The sequence below is a fragment of the Pseudochaenichthys georgianus genome, chromosome 12, assembly GCF_902827115.2.
Source record: "Pseudochaenichthys georgianus chromosome 12, fPseGeo1.2, whole genome shotgun sequence".
Taxonomy (NCBI): domain Eukaryota; kingdom Metazoa; phylum Chordata; class Actinopteri; order Perciformes; family Channichthyidae; genus Pseudochaenichthys; species Pseudochaenichthys georgianus.
In genome coordinates this window covers 4,231,352-4,252,316 of record NC_047514.1, presented here as the reverse complement: position 1 = coordinate 4,252,316, position 20,965 = coordinate 4,231,352, and the positions used below count along the sequence as shown (strand labels likewise).

The following is a 20,965-nucleotide window of genomic DNA, read 5'->3' as shown; positions in this document are numbered from 1 at the left end:
TGAAGCATATCAGAATAAATGCATTAGTAGTAAATTTATTGAAAAAGATACAACCATTAAGATGGATGATTCACGGTCCAGAAATATGTAACAGAAAGTTATGAAGTGCATTTTTATAGCTTTTTTTTTCATTTATTTATTCCTTTCAAGACTTTGCACAACAGTCACTGCTTTACTAACAACATTTAAAAAGACGGGTTCGCTTCGGTCTGCAAAATCATGAAACTAAATAAAAAATAGCCTAACTACAGTTACTACGCTTAGAAAAGTGGAGTTAAAATTAAACATAAAAAATGTAAAACGTTCTCTTATCTTACAAACTATGTTCACGAGGGTAATAAAAATTAAAACAAAAGTAAAAACCTTTGTCAGCACCATTTTCCTTTGTTTTTAAACCCTCCATTTCAGTTTTATAAATTCCTACGACACGTTAAGATCCCCTTAAACGTGCTTAATGAAAAAGGACAGCCAATTTATTCAGACTAACGACCGCAGATACAAAACACTTTGCACCATGTCTTTTGCTTTCCCAATTATTTCTTAACTCATAATTAATTATGGTGGTAAATGTCGGACGTTTCTGTTCAAACACTGCAACAAAGATGAAGTGACACAAAGAAGTGGCAACAAAATTAAATATTTATCAGTTATCTTGCTGGAATGGTTCATGATAAACGACCGCAACGGTCAAAAAAAGCCTAGCTGAGGTCGTCTCTGCAACAGGCAATTGTACCCCCCACCCAAAGTCCCTTGATCTGAACTCAATAAGAAAAGCCTTTTAACAATTTCAATCATCTTAAAAAAAAGTCAAAATGCACGGTTCTCCCTCCGAGTAAAGTTCTGTAAAGACTGTTTTATTGTCGCTATGACATTTGCTGCCCCCTGCTGTTCCTGTGACCAAATAAAGGAGCAGGAAGTTCCTTCAGGTTTTGATTGTGCGTCTGGTTGTGTGTGACAACGTTTAACGTGTTCTCGCAAAGGTCCACGGTTTCAATCAGAAGTAGAGAGACAGTACAAGTCGACTGATACAAGTTCAAAGTTCAAGGAGGATGTGTCCGTCAGTCGTGGGTACGTGTAGTGTGGGGGGGGGGGGGGCTTTAGGAGGGGGTGTTGGAGGAGCTGGTGTCGGGCAGAGCGCTGGGCTGCTGCTCCTCCGGTGTGCTGTCCGCCTGCAGCGACGCCAGGGCCGCCGACGAGAACTTGCACTTGGCAGAGCTGCACTCGCAGCTGAACAGCTTGCTCTTTACTTCCCAGAAGTGGTCGCCGTAGTTAAATCTGAAGAGAGAGCGGATGAGAAAGTGATTATTTCTCTTCCAGGACTTTTATTTGCAGGTTACTTGCATGTCGTACATTTGTGTTAACCACAGATCTTATAACAGGCATCAAACCGAAACACGTACAAAACTCATGTCTGGGTTTTAAGACTCATTCCTGCACCACTCCATCAGGGCGGAAGTAAGCTAGGCGGTACCTTTACAATGCTTTATACCACTTAGCTAGGCGGTACCTTTACAATGCTTTATACCACTTAGCTAGGCGGTACCTTTACAATGCTTTATACCACTTTACTTTTTACTTAAGAAATGACCCAACTCAACCGACAAGTGCCCTAATAACAAATCAGGTTGCCTCATGTTACTAAGGCTGATACACTGGATGGCTTTTAGAACGGTAAATATTTCACCAGGATTCTTATTTTAATACCACTACGTCTACGCTGTTACAGTTTTCAGTTTAATATTGTAACACTCAACAGAGCTCTGGACACCGTATCATTTTCCATCAACTTGGGCATCAAGAATTCATCCTGTAATGCATTAAAATCGTCAAAATAAAAAATGAAGTGTTACCCCAGCTCCTCTCCAGCCTTGATGTTCTCACTGGCGAAGAAGGCAATGTGTGGGAAACGGAGGTCCTGGTGCTTCGTGAAAACTCGGCAGGCGAACAGGTTGGGCTCGCACATGTGATTGAGGAAGCGGCTGATGTTGCCATAGAAACGAGCGTCGATGCAGTATTGATCTTGTGGCTGTGAGGGAGATAAATAGGAGACTCAAACTGAAACAACGTGACGGCTGAAAGGAGAAGTAAAGAGGTGATGGGGTTAGGGTGCTTTACCTTATCGTCCAGGCTGAACAGGTACGTGTCGTTCTGCCTCATCTCGGCCTCTGCCTCGGAGATGATCTCCCCCACGTACCTGTTCAAAAGCAGGTGACCCGTCAGCAGACATCACTGAGAGCTTTTCATCTAATGCTGTTTACGACACGCCAACTCCTCATGAGTGGGGAATTATAAGGTTTTATTTGGGAGGACTGCAGCTCTGAGACACTGAGCTTCAAAGACTTCACATCCCCCGCTGGTGAACCAATTCAACACCGAGTGGATGACTCCATTTAGATAATAAAAAACACATGTTATAATCCCAAAGTAACTGCCTTTTATCAACCAAAATATATTATATGATCACATGCAATTTGTCAAGTCAACAATGTATCCAATGCGCTTGATTATTCTGTTCTGATGCCTCTATTTTGTTTCATAAGCATTGAGAAATATGGGTTTGTTGAACCTTACACAGAGAACACGAGGCCTTCATTGCTCTGTAATAACTGTATGTTTGCTGCCAGATTGAATATCCTACTGATGACTATTTGTTTTCTCCAAATAAAGTTGATTTGATTTATTAACTTGCTCTCCTTCTGTTGCCAACACATCTAGTTAAATAAAGAACAAGTCCAGCACACTGACTGGACTATGATACCATTAAATTAAACCCACAATATTTAGATTAAGAACTTGTTTCTCCAGACAGCTGTCGCAGAACTGAATAGTAGTGATTTTAGAAATAAATAAAAAAGCTGTCGTATAGTTTCAACACATTAGCAGGATAGTGACACATCAGGGAAACACCTCCGTGACATCGACAGCACTTCAGAACGTGAAAAAGCACACCGTTAAACTCTGAGCTGATACCGTGTGGCAAGAGATCCAAACTGCATGTGTGAGAGTAGCCGGGTTTTTTTAAAAGGTCCCTATTATACTATTTTTCCTCAATATATCACAGCTCTCAGATATATACTAAACATGTCTCTGAAGTGTTTGGCTCCAAACACCAAACAGATCATTGCAGCATTACCCATAATCCCCTCTGTTTCAGCCCTGTTTCCAAAGTGCTGATTCTCTCTCTGTTACTTTAGATGAAAATAAGGAGCCCCTCCCCACGCCCCTCTGAGAGAGATTTGATTAGAAAGAACACAATGGTGCTCTAGGAGGAGATTCAGGTGATAAGGGGGGGGGGGGGGGGGGGGGGGGGTGCTGATTGGCTAATGGGGGGTTGCTGATTGGCTAATGGTTACACAATTCAAAACATCGTTATGACATCATCAAGTGGCCAAAATCTGATCAGCTCATTTTCAGACAGGTTTTTATAGAAATGGATCAGGACAAAAAGAGAGAGAATCTTTGTTCCTGAAACTTTCAGAGTCTCTTTCCACAGAGGGGACACATGTTGATGTAGAAGAGACATGAAGAAGAGGGGACACATGTTGATGTAGAAGAGACATGAAGAAGAGGGGACACATGTTGATGTAGAAGAGACATGAAGAAGAGGGGACACATGTTGATGTAGAAGAGACATGAAGAAGAGGGGACACATGTTGATGTAGAAGAGACATGAAGAAGAGGGGACACATGTTGATGTAGAAGAGACATGGAGAAGAGGGGACACATGTTGATGTAGAAGAGACATGAAGAAGAGGGGACACATGTTGATGGAGAAGAGACATGAAGAAGAGGGGACACATGTTGATGCAGAAGAGACATGAAGAAGAGGGGACACATGTTGATGTAGAAGAGACTTGAAGAAGAGGGGACACATGTTGATGGAGAAGAGACATGAAGAAGAGGGGACACATGTTGATGCAGAAGAGACATGAAGAAGAGGGGACACATGTTGATGTAGAAGAGACTTGAAGAAGAGGGGACACATGTTGATGTAGAAGAGACATGAAGAAGAGGGGACACATGTTGATGTAGAAGAGACATGAAGAAGAGGGGACACATGTTGATGTAGAAGAGACATGGAGAAGAGGGGACACATGTTGATGTAGAAGAGACATGAAGAAGAGGGGACACATGTTGATGTAGAAGAGACATGAAGAAGAGGGGACACATGTTGATGTAGAAGAGACATGAAGAAGAGGAGACACATGTTGATGTAGAAGAGACATGACGAAGAGGGGACACATGTTGATGTAGAAGAGACATGAAGAAGAGGGGACACATGTTGATGTAGAAGAGACATGTAGAAGAGGGGACACATGTTGATGTAGAAGAGACGTGAAGAAGAGGGGACACATGTTGATGTAGAAGAGACAGGAAGAAGAGGGGACACATGTTGATGTAGAAGAGACATGAAGAAGAGGGGACACATGTTGATGTAGAAGAGACATGAATAAGAGGGGACACATGTTGATGTAGAAGAGACGTGAAGAAGAGGGGACACATGTTGATGTCGAAGAGACATGAAGAAGAGGGGACACATGTTGATGTAGAAGAGACATGAAGAAGAGGGGACACATGTTGATGTAGAAGAGACATGGAAGAAGAGGGGACACATGTTGATGTAGAAGAGACATGAGAAGAGGGGACACATGTTGATGTAGAAGAGACATGAAGAAGAGGGGACACATGTTGATGTAGAAGAGACATGAAGAAGAGGAGGACACATGTTGATGTAGAAGAGACATGAAGAAGAGGGGACACATGTTGATGTAGAAGAGACATGAAGAAGAGGGGACACATGTTGATGTAGAAGAGACATGGAAGAAGAGGGGACACATGTTGATGTAGAAGAGACATGAGAAGAGGGGACACATGTTGATGTAGAAGAGACAGTGAAGAAGAGGGGACACATGTTGATGTAGAAGAGACATGAAGAAGAGGGGACACATGTTGATGTAGAAGAGACATGAAGAAGAGGGGACACATGTTGATGTAGAAGAGACATGAAGAAGAGGGGACACATGTTGATGTAGAAGAGACATGAAGAAGAGGGGACACATGTTGATGTAGAAGAGACATGAAGAAGAGGGGACACATGTTGATGTAGAAGAGACATGAAGAAGAGGGGACACATGTTGATGTAGAAGAGACATGGAAGAAGAGGGGACACATGTTGATGTAGAAGAGACATGAAGAAGAGGGGACACATGTTGATGTAGAAGAGACATGAAGAAGAGGGGACACATGTTGATGTAGAAGAGACATGAAGAAGAGGGGACACATGTTGATGTAGAAGAGACATGAAGAAGAGGGGACACATGTTGATGTAGAAGAGACATGGAGAAGAGGGGACACATGTTGATGTAGAAGAGACATTGAAGAAGAGGGGACACATGTTGATGTAGAAGAGACATGGAGAAGAGAGGGACACATGTTGATGTAGAAGAGACATGAAGAAGAGGGGACACATGTTGATGTAGAAGAGACATGAAGAAGAGGGGACACATGTTGATGTAGAAGAGACATGAAGAAGAGGGGACACATGTTGATGTAGAAGAGACATGGAGAAGAGGGGACACATGTTGATGTAGAAGAGACATGAAAAGAGGGGACACATGTTGATGTAGAAGAGACATGAAGAAGAGGGGACACATGTTGATGTAGAAGAGACATGAAGAAGAGGGGACACATGTTGATGTAGAAGAGACATGAAGAAGAGGGGACACATGTTGATGTAGAAGAGACTTGAAGAAGAGGGGACACATGTTGATGTAGAAGAGACATGAAGATGAGGGGACACATGTTGATGTAGAAGAGACATGAAGAAGAGGGGACACATATAAAAGGCGTAGAAAAAACCCTTGTTTGTATTGGTAAGTGGGACTTACTCGCATACAAAGGTCCCCTGTGGTATGTCATGTAGCGCACGCACACCCCAGCCCTTCTTACTGGTCCTGAAGAGCTGCAGCCTGGTCCTGGAAGATACACAACAACTTTATGTTACAGCTTTATAAACAGATATTTAACTTTTCACACCTCACAAAAAAAGAAAAATGTAGTTACAACAAAATGCTTTAATAGTTCTAGTACTACAGAAGTTGTAAACACAATTAATGGGTATAAACACTATACACAGTGGTATAAATATTGAATACACATAGAGGTACATAGACAGTATAATATATACACTATAGACTAGTTAAGTATTTATAAATAAAATAAGTAAATGAGCTATGGGCTAAATCAATTCTCTGCTGCATTAAGTTTTATTTGTATTGTTATTTGTGGACTCATGAAGTACCTGATTCCATTTTGCACGACGCGGTTCTTGCAGGTCTTCCAGCAGGAGCAGGCGTGGTTACACTCAAAGATGAGAGGAGGCTCCTCCCGGCAGAACTCGGGGAGCAGACGACCCTTCTGAACACGACAACAAAAGAAGAATTCAAAACTCACATGCTTTTGGTCTGGCGCTGCTTGCACATAACCCTATGACGACCGCAGCACACTGTCAAGTTGTAGAAGACATGTTTTCTTTTAAAGCTGCTGAAATTACACCATTGCTCAGAGCCAAAAAACGTCTCGACGGTCCTTACAAATTATGTTTATCACTTTATCAAACGCTTCTTTCAGGAAAAACCACCACATTTGAGCTTAAATACAAAAATGTTATCTTAATCTCTGTATTTCATCATTTAATTTCACATTTAGACAGAATGCAGGAACCAGATTGCGTAAAAAACAAACCAACAGTGTCACGACAACATTTTAGTGAAACTTCGGCTGAGCTGCAGACAGATTTTAAGTTTAGTATGTACATCAGGTAGAGCCCCCCCCCCCCCCCCCCCATGTCTTACTTTTAAATTGTATGTGGATACACAGTGTTTCGGGGAACTGGAAATGTTTTTGTCCAATTTTTCTAAAATAAATGATCAAAGAACTTCCACTTGCATTTCTTCCTTTTTAAGGCATTATATATTTGTTACACTGTAATCAAAACATGGAATAGTTCCTACTTCTAGCCATTAATGTGCTATTTCCATAGGTGTTGTTGGACTTGTATAATGCAAAGCGAGTCAACAGTGAGTAAAAAGTGACGGGAGGATACAAAAAGCCCTGAGGCTGCTTGGCGTTCAGATGCAGACGTGTCTGCTCTCACCTTGTCGTACCAGCAGCGCAGGCTGAGCTGTCCACACATGCAGATACTCGTTGAACAGTCTTCTTTACAAACACAGTACTGTTATCCACCGGAAAGAGAGAAAATAATACTGGTCATTTCACGCTGCCAATCACGGAGGGAATAAAAGCCTCTTTGTTTCAAATATCGGGCGGTGTGGTTTCTTACTGACCTGCAGGTGCGTTATGTTACGGTCGATGTTCATGGGCGAGGTGACGCAGTTTTCGGGGATGTATTTGTAGTCGTCTGGGTGAGGCTCGCTGTCCACAGAGTTGACACACGGGAGGGGAATTCTCTCCTGTCCCAGAGCTATGTCACTGTAAACAGAGCAGACGATAATAAGAGTAAGTAGGCAACATTTTGTTATCAAGCGCTTCTCACAGAAGTCACAAAGTGCTTGACAAAACATTAGAACATCATGGGAATCATAAAATAATGAATGACCACAAAAGGCCACGTGTTAATTAGTCAATGTCAAGCATATCTGATACAGGGGAGGTAACAAAAATGCTGGGGTCAAAAGGTTATGTTTGACCACCTAATAAGCCTAGAACACTTGATCGCATCCTTTCTTTCAACCTGTATCCAACGCCATATACCCACACCTATCTCCACAGAATAATTCTAACCTCTGAAGCACTTTGTCCTGCGCTCGGTGGAGCGTGCTGCTCTTGGAGTCCCTCTCCTTCCGGTTGGCCTGCAGCGCGGCCCAGGCTTTGGAGTTGTTGCTGCAGCAGTCTGGAGGAGTTTCTCCCTCGCGGTTCTTCAGAAACACATCTGCTCCGTGAGTCAGGAACAGCCTGAGGAGAGCACAATCCGATCAACCATTTGGAAACACCTATTTAGGGCCGTGTCCACATAGCGACTTCTCGGCACAATGATGCTGGGGAGAGCTTTCTCTCAATGTCAAGATCGTGGTATCTTGACAACATATCACAGTTTTTGTAGGACAAGCATTGCACCCTTTTCGTTTGTTTGACATTGTTTTTTAACCATTACAACCTCGCGGCAGAAGCTTGCTTTCAACCTTTGTACAAATTAGCTTTGGCGCCATTCTGATATTCTAATTAAGTCTCAAAGCAGCAACATGACCCCAGGTGAAGCACTTTTACTCGAGGCGACCACACTCAACAGCATTCGCCAACTCCTCATTGGAACCAAAGGAAAATAGATGCTGGCGCTCTGAAGCAATCCTCTTGTGTTAAACTACAGGTACACAAAACTAACATTCGTTCTATTTTCTAAAGACATGAACTCACGTGACACATTCTAAGCGGTTCTCCCGAGCAGCGATGTGCAGAGGAGAGTCTCCGTGGATGTTGACGACCTGCAGGTCACAGCGAGCGTTCAGGAGCAGCTCGGCGATCTCCACGCTGCCGGAGAACGCCGCCCAGTGCAGGCAGATGTTCTCCTCCTAGACAAAAAAACCCATTAGACAACATTCTTTGTTCTGTAACGCATGTGAAACACAGAGTGCTCATTAGCCAACCTTGTCCCTGATGCTGATGTCGGCTCCTTTGCACAGCAGCAGCTTCACCTGGTCCGCGTGCTTATACTCTGTCGCCCAGATCATGGCCGTCCAACCTCCATCATCCTGAGGAGAATAAGACAAGCTCAGCTGACTGATCACTGATCAGCTGACAGAATCTGAAACACACCTATAAGTCATTTGTTTCTGTCCTGTGAATAATGTAACAGGTGTTGACATCTCGTTTACTTGAACAAGTGCATTTGAAGGGAAGCCTACAGCGTATAGAAAAGACTGACACCCTCTCTAGTCAAAATATGTGTGTATTCCTTTTTCTTACGTGTTATTTCCAATTGGAGATCCTTCCTAAGAGCTAATTGTTCGGATAGTGATTTCACATCAACAAAGCTCATCTTTGAGAAGACGTGAAACTTTTTCGTAGGGCTGTACCAAATGTCTTTTGTAGCTTCAAAGCTTCTATTGAGGTTTTTGATTGAAGCGCCAAATGTCTATTGTTATATTTTATGACGTCATCATCCCAAAAAAATAAATATATCAAAGAGGGTTGAAAGGGAAATGTGAAACGGTACCAACCTGACAGTTGATGTTGATCACTCCGGTGTTCAGAAGGTACTCAACGATGTTGTAATGACCAGACTTTGCCGCTAGGTGGAAACACGTGAACCCCTCAACATCCTGAGAGCAGCAGAGGAGCCAATTATTGACAGTTCCTCAAGATACAAGTTATACAAATATTTAATCTTTATTTGTAGAATACTTTTCAAAACAAAGTGCTGTACCTGATAAACACACCAGACAACCAATGATAAACTGTTTAAAATGTATTTAATGCATATGACAAAAAGTACAAGAGAATATTTTTTATAATATAAATACAAAGTAAATAACAATCCAAATAATAAAATACAAGAAAATGCTTTAAAAATATATATAAATAGGTTTTATGTGGATACTCAGCCCTCAAACCCTGTGAATAACACACTAATTGAATGTGTTTTTTAGTAGGGGTTTAAAATAGGATACAAAGCTTTCCAGTCTAATATCCTCAGAGAGGTGGGGGCCCGAACAGAAAAGGCCCTTGGTCACCGTTGGTATATGGATATGATGAAATCATTTATATATTTAGCAAGAAACCACTTAAATACATTTAATTTTTTTTATTTAATTTGGACAAAAAGTATAAAGCTAGAGCACCAGTCCAACAGCTACCAAAACAATGAAGATGAAGATGAACTTTTATTAATCCCTCGTGGGGAAATTATTTCTCTGCATTTGACCCATCCTAGTGTTAGGAGCAGTGTGCTGCCATTTTGAACGGCGCCCGGGGAGCAATGTGGGGAACGGTGCCTTGCTCAGGGACACCTCGGTAGCACTTGGTCTTGCCGGGACTTGAACTGGTGACCTTCCAGTTCCCAAGCCAAGTCCCTATCGACTTCGCCACCACCGCCGCCGACGGTCAAATACACCAGAGAGGCTTCTCAATACTCTAATTTCCCCTCCTCGACTCCTCGGTCCTCCGGTAGTGACCCGGAAATGGATTTCAGCGCGCCATGTTAAAGGACATCTCATTTCTCTAAATGCACATCGAGGACCGAGGATCGAGCGTCGAGGAGGCTCTCTGGAGGAGCTCTAACCGAGGAGACACTGATGGGTCCTCCACGGCTCCTCCACGGATGCATTTCCGGGAACAGTGGAGGCGTGACGCACGGCCGGACTTATCTCAGCCAATGACAGCTCTGCATGCATCCCCTGGATATTATTTTATTAACTGCTTTCATCGCAACGCGATGTTTCCAGAGAGAACAGCTGTGAGGTCCGTGCAGAAAGCAGAGCAGTGTGTAGTATAATATATATCACTCAGTATAACAGGCCTGCTCTCTTTATTTGCTGTAGTTTAGTAGATATCTACAAACAAAGAGTCCATATTTTTCTAAGACCATTTAGTGCTTCACAATAAAATACACAACGGCTGTAGCCTGATTATGCTTTAGGAGCTGTAGGTGTGTGTGTGGTACAGTGTGTAGGTGTGTGTGTGTGTGTGTGTGGTACAGTGTGTGCATAGATGCGGCAGACAGACGGGTCTCAGTTGGTTTGGTGTCCTATGCTTACTTTTAATACTTGTACAACTTTTGGCCAGTAATATCAATTCCCCATTTCAGCGACCAGAGAGAGGGGGGGGGGGGGCTCTCATACTTGTTTGATTCTGAAATTGTATATATTTATATAAATATATGTGTGTGTATATGTCCGCATCTGTAGCCTGTTATTGTCTCATTATACCGCACTGTGAATGAATCAAAGTAAATATATAAGTGGTCATGAACACATCTGTCCATCAGACAGAGGGCTGCTGTGCCTCCTGTCATCATTAATGGACGTCTCTTTAAAATGACCGCTCAGAGGAGAGGAGTTCTCATTTCTCTAACCGCCTGCTGCTTCCACTCCTCTCTCCTCGGCTCCTCCGCTCGCATCTCCTGTGGGCGGGACTAAGTCTCGAGGATAGGAGTCGAGGAAAGGAGTCGAGGAGGGGAAATTAGAGTAATGAGAAACCTCTCAGGTAGAAACCTATCTGCAGGTGTACCTTTTGAGTGGCGCTGGCTCCGGCTCTCAGCAGGTACTGCACCACCTCTATGAAGTTGTTCTCACAGGCCTCCATCAGTGGCGTCCGCTGATCTTCATCACACATGTCCAGGTTCGCTCCGGCCTGAAGTGACATGTTTCATTTTAAAACGTGACATTAGGATCCATCATCTATCTCTGGCAGGGCTGAATGATTATCAGTAAGAGAGTCTGACCTGTACGAGCATGTGGCAGATGTCTTTGAAGCCTCCCTCCGCTGCAGCGTGGAGCGGGGTGCGCTTGTTCTGAGAGTCCATCTTAAAGTTTGGGTCGATGCCGTCCACTGGAAGGTAAATGGAGAAGGAAACATCTTCATTAAAAGGATATGGATGAAAACAAACAGTAGATGCATTTAAAAGAAGCACAACACCAAATGGAGACTATGATGAGGAACAGGGCGGGGTTAACATACCCAACATATGCAACACCTTCTTGAGCTCTCCCTGTTTGGCTGAGAGGTAAAGCTGTTTGGGGTGAAAACGCAGCTTCTTAGGCCTGAGGAAAAGATGAAGAAAAATAAATAAATAAGAGTGTTTCTTTATGTTTACCTCACAGGCTTGTTCTCAGCCTGATAAAACAGAAAGACACTGAAGGTGGAGCTTACTTCTCTGTATCTAGAGCCACGAGGATACTCTCCAGACTCTCTCTGGGAGCCCCCTGCTGGACTGTAGGGGGCAGCATGGTCCCCTCCTGCAGCGCTTCGCCCTGCGCTGCGCTGGGAACAGCCAGGGAGTCGAGGCCAGGGGAGAAACGAGCGGGAAGCGAGCTGTCGGCACGACCACTGACCTCAGAACCCACGGCCAGACGAGAGGAGCTGGAGAAGAAAATGGAAAAGTATTTTAGCAGTGCTATGAATGTTATAATACTTTCTTTTGTGCGTGGCAAGCAGGACGGCAAGCCGTTTTTTGAACACAGTGAAATAGTTGTTTTGGAAATGCTTAGTATCAACAAATAAGGATTAAAGAAATATTTTGTTGGATAAAAACATGTTCTTCTATTTTCTTATTACTTTGGACAAATCAAAGCTCTGAAGTTTTTGGAATAGTTTGGATCACATGAGTTGGAAACAGACCAGTCTATAAATAGTATCTGATCACATAGTGTAGCTGTTAACTGGACAGCATCTAAAATGTTGATTCATTTCATTTCAAACCTTTATTTAGACAGATAGGTCCCTTGAGATCATGGATCTCTTTTACAAGGGAGACCTGCATCAATTTAGTTCCACATGAAACATAAAAACAACATAAAAACAAACAATAGAGGACATCATATTTACATATTCACCAACACTTACAAACACCCATAGTGTCAGAAAGCATCTCGTGCAGACGTGCCTTAAAAACATTCAGAGAAATAAAATTGCTCAATTTTAATTTGGACTGTAGGCTGTTCCAAGCAAGTGGAGCTGCGCACATAAAAGCCGTCTTACCTAAGACAGTCCTCACTCTTGGCACATCTAACAAGACTACATCATGTGACCTCAGACAATAGCTGCCCGCAACTTTCTGCTTTACCAGAGAACAGATGTAATACGGGAGTTTGCCCAACATACTTTATAAATAAAAGTGTACCAGTGACTGAGCCTCCGTACAGAGAGTGATGGTAAACCTGCCTTGGTATACAGTGTACAGTGATGTGTAAGCGCTTTACAATTTGTGACAAATCTCAGAGCACCGTGATACGCAGCATCCAATTTGCTCAAGTAATTGGCAGGTGCATTCATAGACCAGATCACCATAGTCCAGCACAGGTCAAAAGGTCACAGAGCCTTTTCCTGGCCTCAAGCGAGAGAAACAGGACTTGTTTCTGAAAAAGAACCCTAGCCTAACCCTCAGCTTTTTAAGCAGGTTATTGACATGAAGTTTAAAAGAGGATTAATAATTTGAATGTCAGCATTATAAAGGATTCAAATTCATTTGTAAAGCCTTACTTTGGTATTCCTTATTTTACACCTTTAAAATGTTAACATTTGTCTTTAAAAATCCTCTGTAGAGGAAACAAACAGTGAAATCGGCTGCCTTCACATTGTTTATGTTTATTCACTAATAGGTTACCAAGTCTCCCAACATGAGCATCATACACCTGTTGATCATCATGTGGTTCTTCACCTGCCAGTGGTGGTGTCTGCTCGGCCCTCGGGGGCCCACGGGTTGTTGCAGGGCCGTGTGTGAGTGCGGGGGGGACTGTGGAGGTGGTGTCGGCGTTGGCGATGGTCACCCTCCTTGGCCTTGCTGGCCTCCTCTCCGCAGTGCGGACAGAAGCTTTGACCTTTCAGCATGGAGGCGCAGGCGTGGTGGAAACGGTGAGAGATGCGAGGTCCGGTGGCACTCCATGAAGGTCCCCTAAAGGTGAAATGTACAAAGTCAAAACAACTAATGACTTGTGTGGAGCTTTGCTCAAGAGCACTTCAGCAGCAGGGCCTGTATTCGCATCGCGTCCGGTGTGAACGCAGCATTAAGACTCATTATCTGGACCACACCCCCTTAGTTTATCCACTTATATAAATTGCTTGCGTGAGTGTGAGTGTGTGTCAGAGTTCCCGTTAGCCGGTAATTACGGACTATGACCGGTAAAATATGCTGTAAGACCGGCAAATCTAATCTCTCCGGTCAAAGTGTCCGGTCAAAATAATTTTCCCTTAGCGCAATACCGCATCAGTTGCGCAACTTGTGCCACTTATGTGACAGACAAAAGAGTATGTGACGGACAAGAATAGTCCATTCTAATGTCCAACACGTAATGTGGAGAAAGAGATGTCCTGGATGGGTTGATTGTGCGTTGATCTGTTGGTAATGCCTCGGGGTTTCGGTGGGCATGTAAACAAATGCATAATGCTGCGCATACTTTGGCGGCCTCGCCCGGTTGCATAGCGACGCTTATGTTTAGGTGTCTTTTAATAAGCAGGTTAGTCCTATCATTAGCTAGAACTAGCTGGAATCTGATCGATATGGACATACACGCGAGTGAAGTCTAATCTGACGGGAGAGAGATCAGCTGCTGCTGACGAAGTCGACACGCAGCTCTGCATGATCACAGAACAAAACACACACCAGGTTAGAATATCACACGTAGCTATTTTAATTACCTCTCAAACTACCTAAACTATGTTATAGATATGTTTTAGTTTTACTGTCGGGTCACTCATTACTGATCCGCGAGCTGCATGATACTGACGGGCTGTCAGGAGAGGGAGAGGAGCGCGTTTATTATTCCCTTGTTATTGTACATTACTGAACACTTTTGAATAATGTAGTTAATCTACTATAATTATTTTTGTTTAATATCGAATCATATTCATTTGTTTTAAAGCTCAATAAATAACAAAGAAGACCTTGACCGGCACTTTTTACATGATGTCCGGAAGATTTCAACTTTAAACGGACATGTTGACCGCCGAAAAAATATTCTAAACGGGAACTCTGGTGTGTGTGTGTGTGTGTGTGTGTGTGTGTGTGTGTGTGGTGTGTGTGGTGGTGTGTGTGTGTGTGTGTTGTGTGTGTGTGTGTGTGTGTGTGTGTGTGTGTGTGTGTGTGAGAGAGTGTGTACTCACAGCCCTGCAGAAGAAGCCACAGCCGGGGCAGCACTGGTGCTTCACCATGCCGTTGCGGTGATCCTCGCACAGTACGAGCAGCTGCACAGAGTTGGAGGGGCGCATCATTTCGTGTTTCAGGATGGCGCCCTGGCAGCGGCTCAGCTGTCCGTCCACGCTCTCCGTGGCCATGCACTTCCTGTCGGCCAGCGTGAGGATCTCTCGACTCTTAGGCGTCTCCATGCGGCAGCTGCAGAGAGGGAGCTCTTGAGCCTCCTCCATCGCTGACCCTGAAGCTTCTGCAAAGAAACGTCTGACTTTACTTACATGTACCTCAATATTTATATGTATTTATATTGTAAAAAACATGCTATACAAGTACAATTTGCAAATGTTTACAATAAATCTTTTGTTTATATAAATACTTTTGTTCTACCCTGTTTTTTTATCGGACGTATAACTTTAACTTCTTTTGTTTAAAAAAAAATATGACCAAGGAAGTCAAACTGTTCTTTGAGCATCTGCACAAGATTTCACTTAGTAACTTAGAAACATCGTCACAGCATTGAGATGTTAATCAAATCACAGGATAGGAAAACAAAATAACAAATCAGACCAGACATTCCACGGAAGTATTTGATACTTCAAATGTGTTTTTTGTTATGGTACCAAAACAAGAACTGAAGCTGGACTGACTAGAATAACAAACAACCAATCAGCTGCACTTAGTGTGCTGAGACTTTGGGAGGAAAACAAACACAAGAGTATGAGAATGATCTTTAAGACGTAGCAGTCAGGCAGGTGTCTGTAGCTACTGAAATGTGGGAGTTTTCTGGCACACACATGAACTCTATATGCTATATATCTATTATCTACCAGAACAAACCTGGTGGAACCATTAAAACACAGAAGCCGTTAGCGGTGGAATTGTCAAACCAATACTTTTAAATCCATTGATCAAAGCATATCAAAGGAAATACACAATGTGCACAAGGTGGGTACAAGACGTGATGGATTATCCTAAACCAGTAAAGCCAGTGTCCTTATTAGTGTGAATGCTGTTTACAGCATTCCACTATAGTACTTCGATTCTTTACTCTTATTATTATTATTTCAGCCAATACTTTGGCTCTCCATAACTTCAGCTTATTTTCAGCTACAGAAACCATTCAAATATTAAACTGTTCAGCCTGTTCAGGAATCGATGGGACACCTTCAACTTCTTCAATATATTTCATACTTTTTAAATATTCAGCTTTTTAAACTCTTTTTTTAACATTGAAGTCAATGGGAAGAGCCTTCAAATTAGCCAATACTTTAGCTCTCCATAACTTCGGCTTACTTTCAGCTGCAGAAACCATTCAAATAATAAACTATTCAGCCTTTTCAGCAATTGATGAGAAACTTTCAACTTTTTCACAATATTTCATACTTTTTGAAATATTCAGCTTTTTAAACTCTTTTTTTAACATTGAGGTCAATGGGAGATGCCTTCAAATCCACTTTTCCTAAACTCCAAATGCTTCTCCTTCCACATAATTTCAGCCAGACTCTTCATTCTAACTTTCAACATTAGAGTGGATGGGAGCAGCTCGTTAAGTCTAGAGTGCTTTGATCTCAAAACAGAGTGCAGGACAGCTCGAAATTCTCCCCCAAAAATGTGTTAAACTTGCCATAATTCCCAAACCCTACACTCCTCAGACATATTTTTTCATGAAAAACGTAGGAAAACCTCTCCTAGGTTGGAAAATTAAAAAAAAATAAGAACAAATATTAAACAAAATGCCTCTTGAGGGCATGAAGAGAGAAAAAGTCCAGCTAGCTCCCAATTGATTCCCATGTTAAATGTTTCCAGATCTTTCTTCAGAGCAGAGAGAAGTACACTTTAGATAAACTGCTCCCATCTCCACATTTTACACACAAAACCCAAAAAAACAAACATATTTCAGTTCATTGGGGGTTCCCTGATGCTCACGGTCTGGTAATTTTTTTATAAAACCCATAGTTTTTGAACAGGTGGCAAAATTGTCAGATATAATCCCCAATGCATTCTTATGGGACTCAGTGCTGCAGTTGGTTGTCATGGTGTTGCTGGGCAGATTGGAGCCACACACACGTGAGTGACATCATCAGGTTTATTCTTAAAAATCCTTACCCTTACCCACCCCCCATTTTCTCTCTGCTGGTCTATGGCCTTGTAGAGGGTAACGGGGTACAGAGTCGCTTAGATAAGCGGGGGAGTGCATCTGACGAAGAGATAGGTTGTTGTGCTCCCTATCTCTGTTTCTTATCTATATCTAATAGAACTGCTCGGGTCTTGATAGATTAAGTGGGGAAGTTCATGAGATCTTTCTAGAGGGTTATCAAGAATAACTTTTATCCAATGACCTTTTCCCTCTCTGTCTGTGTCTGTGTATTCTCTTGTTCCGATTAACCCAGCCAAATCTTTTTTCTTGTTTTGTATCTATATCTACGCCGGGCTCCGGAGTCGAGGCTGATCCTCTTGCTGTAGTCTGTGTCTTGGATCCTCTATCCTGAGTTCTGGGTTAAGTCGGTGGACTTCGGGTCGTGGCTGAACCTGTCTCTGCGGTCCTGCCTTGGGTCTCGTCATGCTGCTTCCCTGATGGCTTCCACAGGATTGTAGCTGACATCCTCGTGGATTCATCTTCTTATTACAGACACATGCATTTCCTAACATTCGGTCTATATGCTGTAAAATGTATTATCTCTTCGATTTACACACGGCATCTATTGCACGTCTATCCGTCCTGGGAGAGGGATCCCTCCTCTGTTGCTCTCCCTGAGGTTTCTGCCATGTTCCACTTTAAAACTGTGGGTTTTCTCTGGAAGTTTTTCCTTGTACGATGTGAGGGTCTAAGGACAGAGGGTGTCGTTTTCTCATACTGATATTCTGAACAATCTGTGCTGTTGTATTTGCTGTAAAGTGTCTCTACTGTAGGCTTTTTTTATTTTATGTACAGCACTTTGGCTCAACCAAAAATCGTGTCAGCCGTGAAGACATCTACAGGGCAGTTTTGAGATTTCTTCAAATGCCGTTGCCATGGCAACACAATGCTCACCATGAAACACGGTTTTCTCATAACTTCAGTGAAAATGCTCCAAATGGCCCAAAACGTCACAGGTTAGGTAACGATGCAGCCATCAACACATCTAAGCGTATTATGGGGTGTCATCAAATGCCATTGCCATGGCGACAGATCATTCACCACCAAGTTAGTTCAAAAGTTTGCAGTTCAAATATTCTTCTGCTTTCCCAAGCCGTTTTACTTTCTTTTCTCATCTTAATAGAAATTCATTCACTACTACTCACATCTGATATTTAACTCCTTCAGCCTATTTTCAGCTGCAGAAACCATTCAACTATTACATTATTCAGCTATTTCAGGACATCAAGGCTATACATGTTGTTTATACCTTTTTTAAACCTTTTCTTTTAAATATTAAGCTTTTTCTGCATTTTGTAGCTAAAAGCAGCTACCATTCAGCTAATAACACATCCAGCTTTTTCTGCATTTTCAGCCATAAATGTTCACAGTTTACAGCATTCGCACGCTTTCTGCAGGAAATGCATTTTCTAGTTTCTTCTGAGCTCACCTTTATTCTGAGCGGGAGCCGCTGCCTCTCGGGGCTGCTGGAGGGGGAGGGAGTCGGGTGACGAGATCTGAGTGCGCTCCTTCACATCGTCAGTCTGAGCCGGAGCGGACGCTTGGAGCTGATCCACCGCCTCCATTTCTGAGGGATTCACAGAGATCAGTAAGAAAATGCTTCAATGTTTACGATCACGTTCATGCCGTCTTAAGCAACAAAGCCAAACGTGCTTTTGTATCGATTCTATTTTTACTTCTATTGTTATAACCTAAGCCATGGAGATCTTAAGCTGGTGCGTGTATGTGTGTGTGCGTGTGTGATCTCTGTCTGCAGCTAATTTCACATACAACTAGATCCATAAGCCTAATATTGTTTATGCTAATGTTCAAGGACCTGTCGTAATTCTCTCATATTCATCCACAGGGTGGCACAATCAATTCAATTGTATCAAAAGTAGTTCCACATCCAAATTGCAGTAACCACAATAGTTGGTAAAGGTAAAATATGTGGAAGATCTTTCTATGTAAAGTATTGTGGTGCTGACTCCTCACTACTAAAACATACACATTGGTAGGGTCTGCTGATGTTGTCTGCTGATGTGTATGTGTGTGTGTGTGTGTGTGTGTGTGTGTGTGTGTGTGTGTGTGTGTGTGTGTGTGTGTGTGTGTGTGTGTGTGTGTGTGTGTGTGCTCAACATTATGCAGTACAGGTGACTGAATGTATGACCGTGTACAGGTGAGAGTGTGACAGGCGATCACCTTTGGCCTTTATCCGCCTCTTCCGTTTCCTGGCCGGCCGGAGCCACGCAGCGTCTCGCTTTAACTTATTTTTTCAGTTTCTTCTTCAGACTGGACTCTGTGCTCTGAGACAGACAAAAGCATGTTGTCTTCTGTAACAGAGTGCTTCAAGGATGACTGATTGTTGTATGCCAGCCCAGATATTAACACATTAGTGTCCTCATGCAGATTATAATGGAATTATCAGCAAGATAATCTTCACAAATGAACACCACTTTTATGATTTTTGAAGTGTTAAATGCAAAAGTAATAAGCTAATAATGTAGACAAAACATACAACAGTGGTGTGATTTTACGTCACTACCACTACGTTTTAAACTATATATTGATTTCCACGCATAATTGCATGAAACAAAAGCCTTTCCCCTCTATTTTATGTCATATTTCAGGCATTTAACCAAGACAACTTCAAGACAACAGAACCTAAGGTGCAAAATGTGACTCTAATGTGGGTTTTCACTTCTGCACCACTATACAAGTGTTGATGTGAGAAGGTTGAGTCATTGAGTGAAGCAGGAACGAAGACCTCAACCCACAAATGAGTCAGCATTTTAGAACTTCCAGTTGTCTCATCTCGAAGTGAACGTTTTTTGAACTGGTCTCAGAGCTGGTGGCGCAGTTATACGACCATAATGTAGCTTTTTACTTCTGGGGATTGCATTAACGCTTTAACTGTTGCACCCCCGCTGTCTCACGGAGAGATACCGCAGGTCTTTCCTTCCTGCAGCGGTCAGACTATACAACCAGCACAGCCCCTAGTTGACCCCCCCCACACACACATACCCCTTGCTGCTAAATACCAACAAACTATGTGCAATATATAAATGCCTTTAATAACTGTAATATATACCTGGCTGCTAAATCCTTAGAACTGTTACAAGGTGTGTATTTTGTATTTTGTAAATTGTGTAACTTACTGCTGTTAAATTACCAACCACCTATGTGCAATATGTGCTAGATTGTGCAATATATAGAGATGACGTTAATAAACTGTGTAATATATTACCTGGCTGCTAAATCCTAAGAACTGTTACAGGATGTGTATTCTTTTTTAAATGATGTAACTTTTTATTATATCATAACGTAGTACTTTTTTTTGAATGCATGTCACATATTTAAAATATGTAACATTAAGCTGTCTGTGGCTTGTAACTACGCACATAATAAAGGTATTCTGATTCTGAACTGTTGTAAACGTGGTGAGAACATTTGGAGATTTTCTTGATGAACAAAACACAAGTTACAATAAATGTGCGTTATTGCCGGATATCTAATTTTCTGCTAGATTCTGAAATCCCATTCGCTTTGTCAAGGCAGCCCTGATGCTAACTTCCAGGTCAGCCTAGAAAACTACGTCATCACTTTACCACCCAATGATGTTGGATCTTACCAGGTCTGACTCTGTGCCCTCCTCCTCTCCCTCTCCTGCAGACTCTTCAAACTCCTGCTCATCTCCCCCCTTCACCACAAACACAAAACAGAGTTCATTACATGTTAACACGGAGCGTATGCAAACAGGCTTTCACTCTAATAGATTACTCATACATTTGGTTCAACAGAACTGTTCAACTGACTGAATCCTTGCACCTGTACGTTTTTTTAATGGATTCCAGCAACACTGATCATTTTTAAGACCTCACTTAAAAGGTGGGTAATAACACTTGTTATATTCCATGGAATGCTCTTAACATCCCGATAGCAATGAATATATGAAGTGCTTTGACAATAAATACATTAAAAAAATT

At 42.4% G+C, this 20,965-nt stretch overlaps 1 pseudogene; it reads right to left on the bottom strand.

Annotated features, from left to right (window-relative positions):
- LOC117456526 (uncharacterized) overlaps positions 1 to 20,965 on the bottom strand; it is a 46,298-nt pseudogene continuing 25,333 nt past the window's right edge.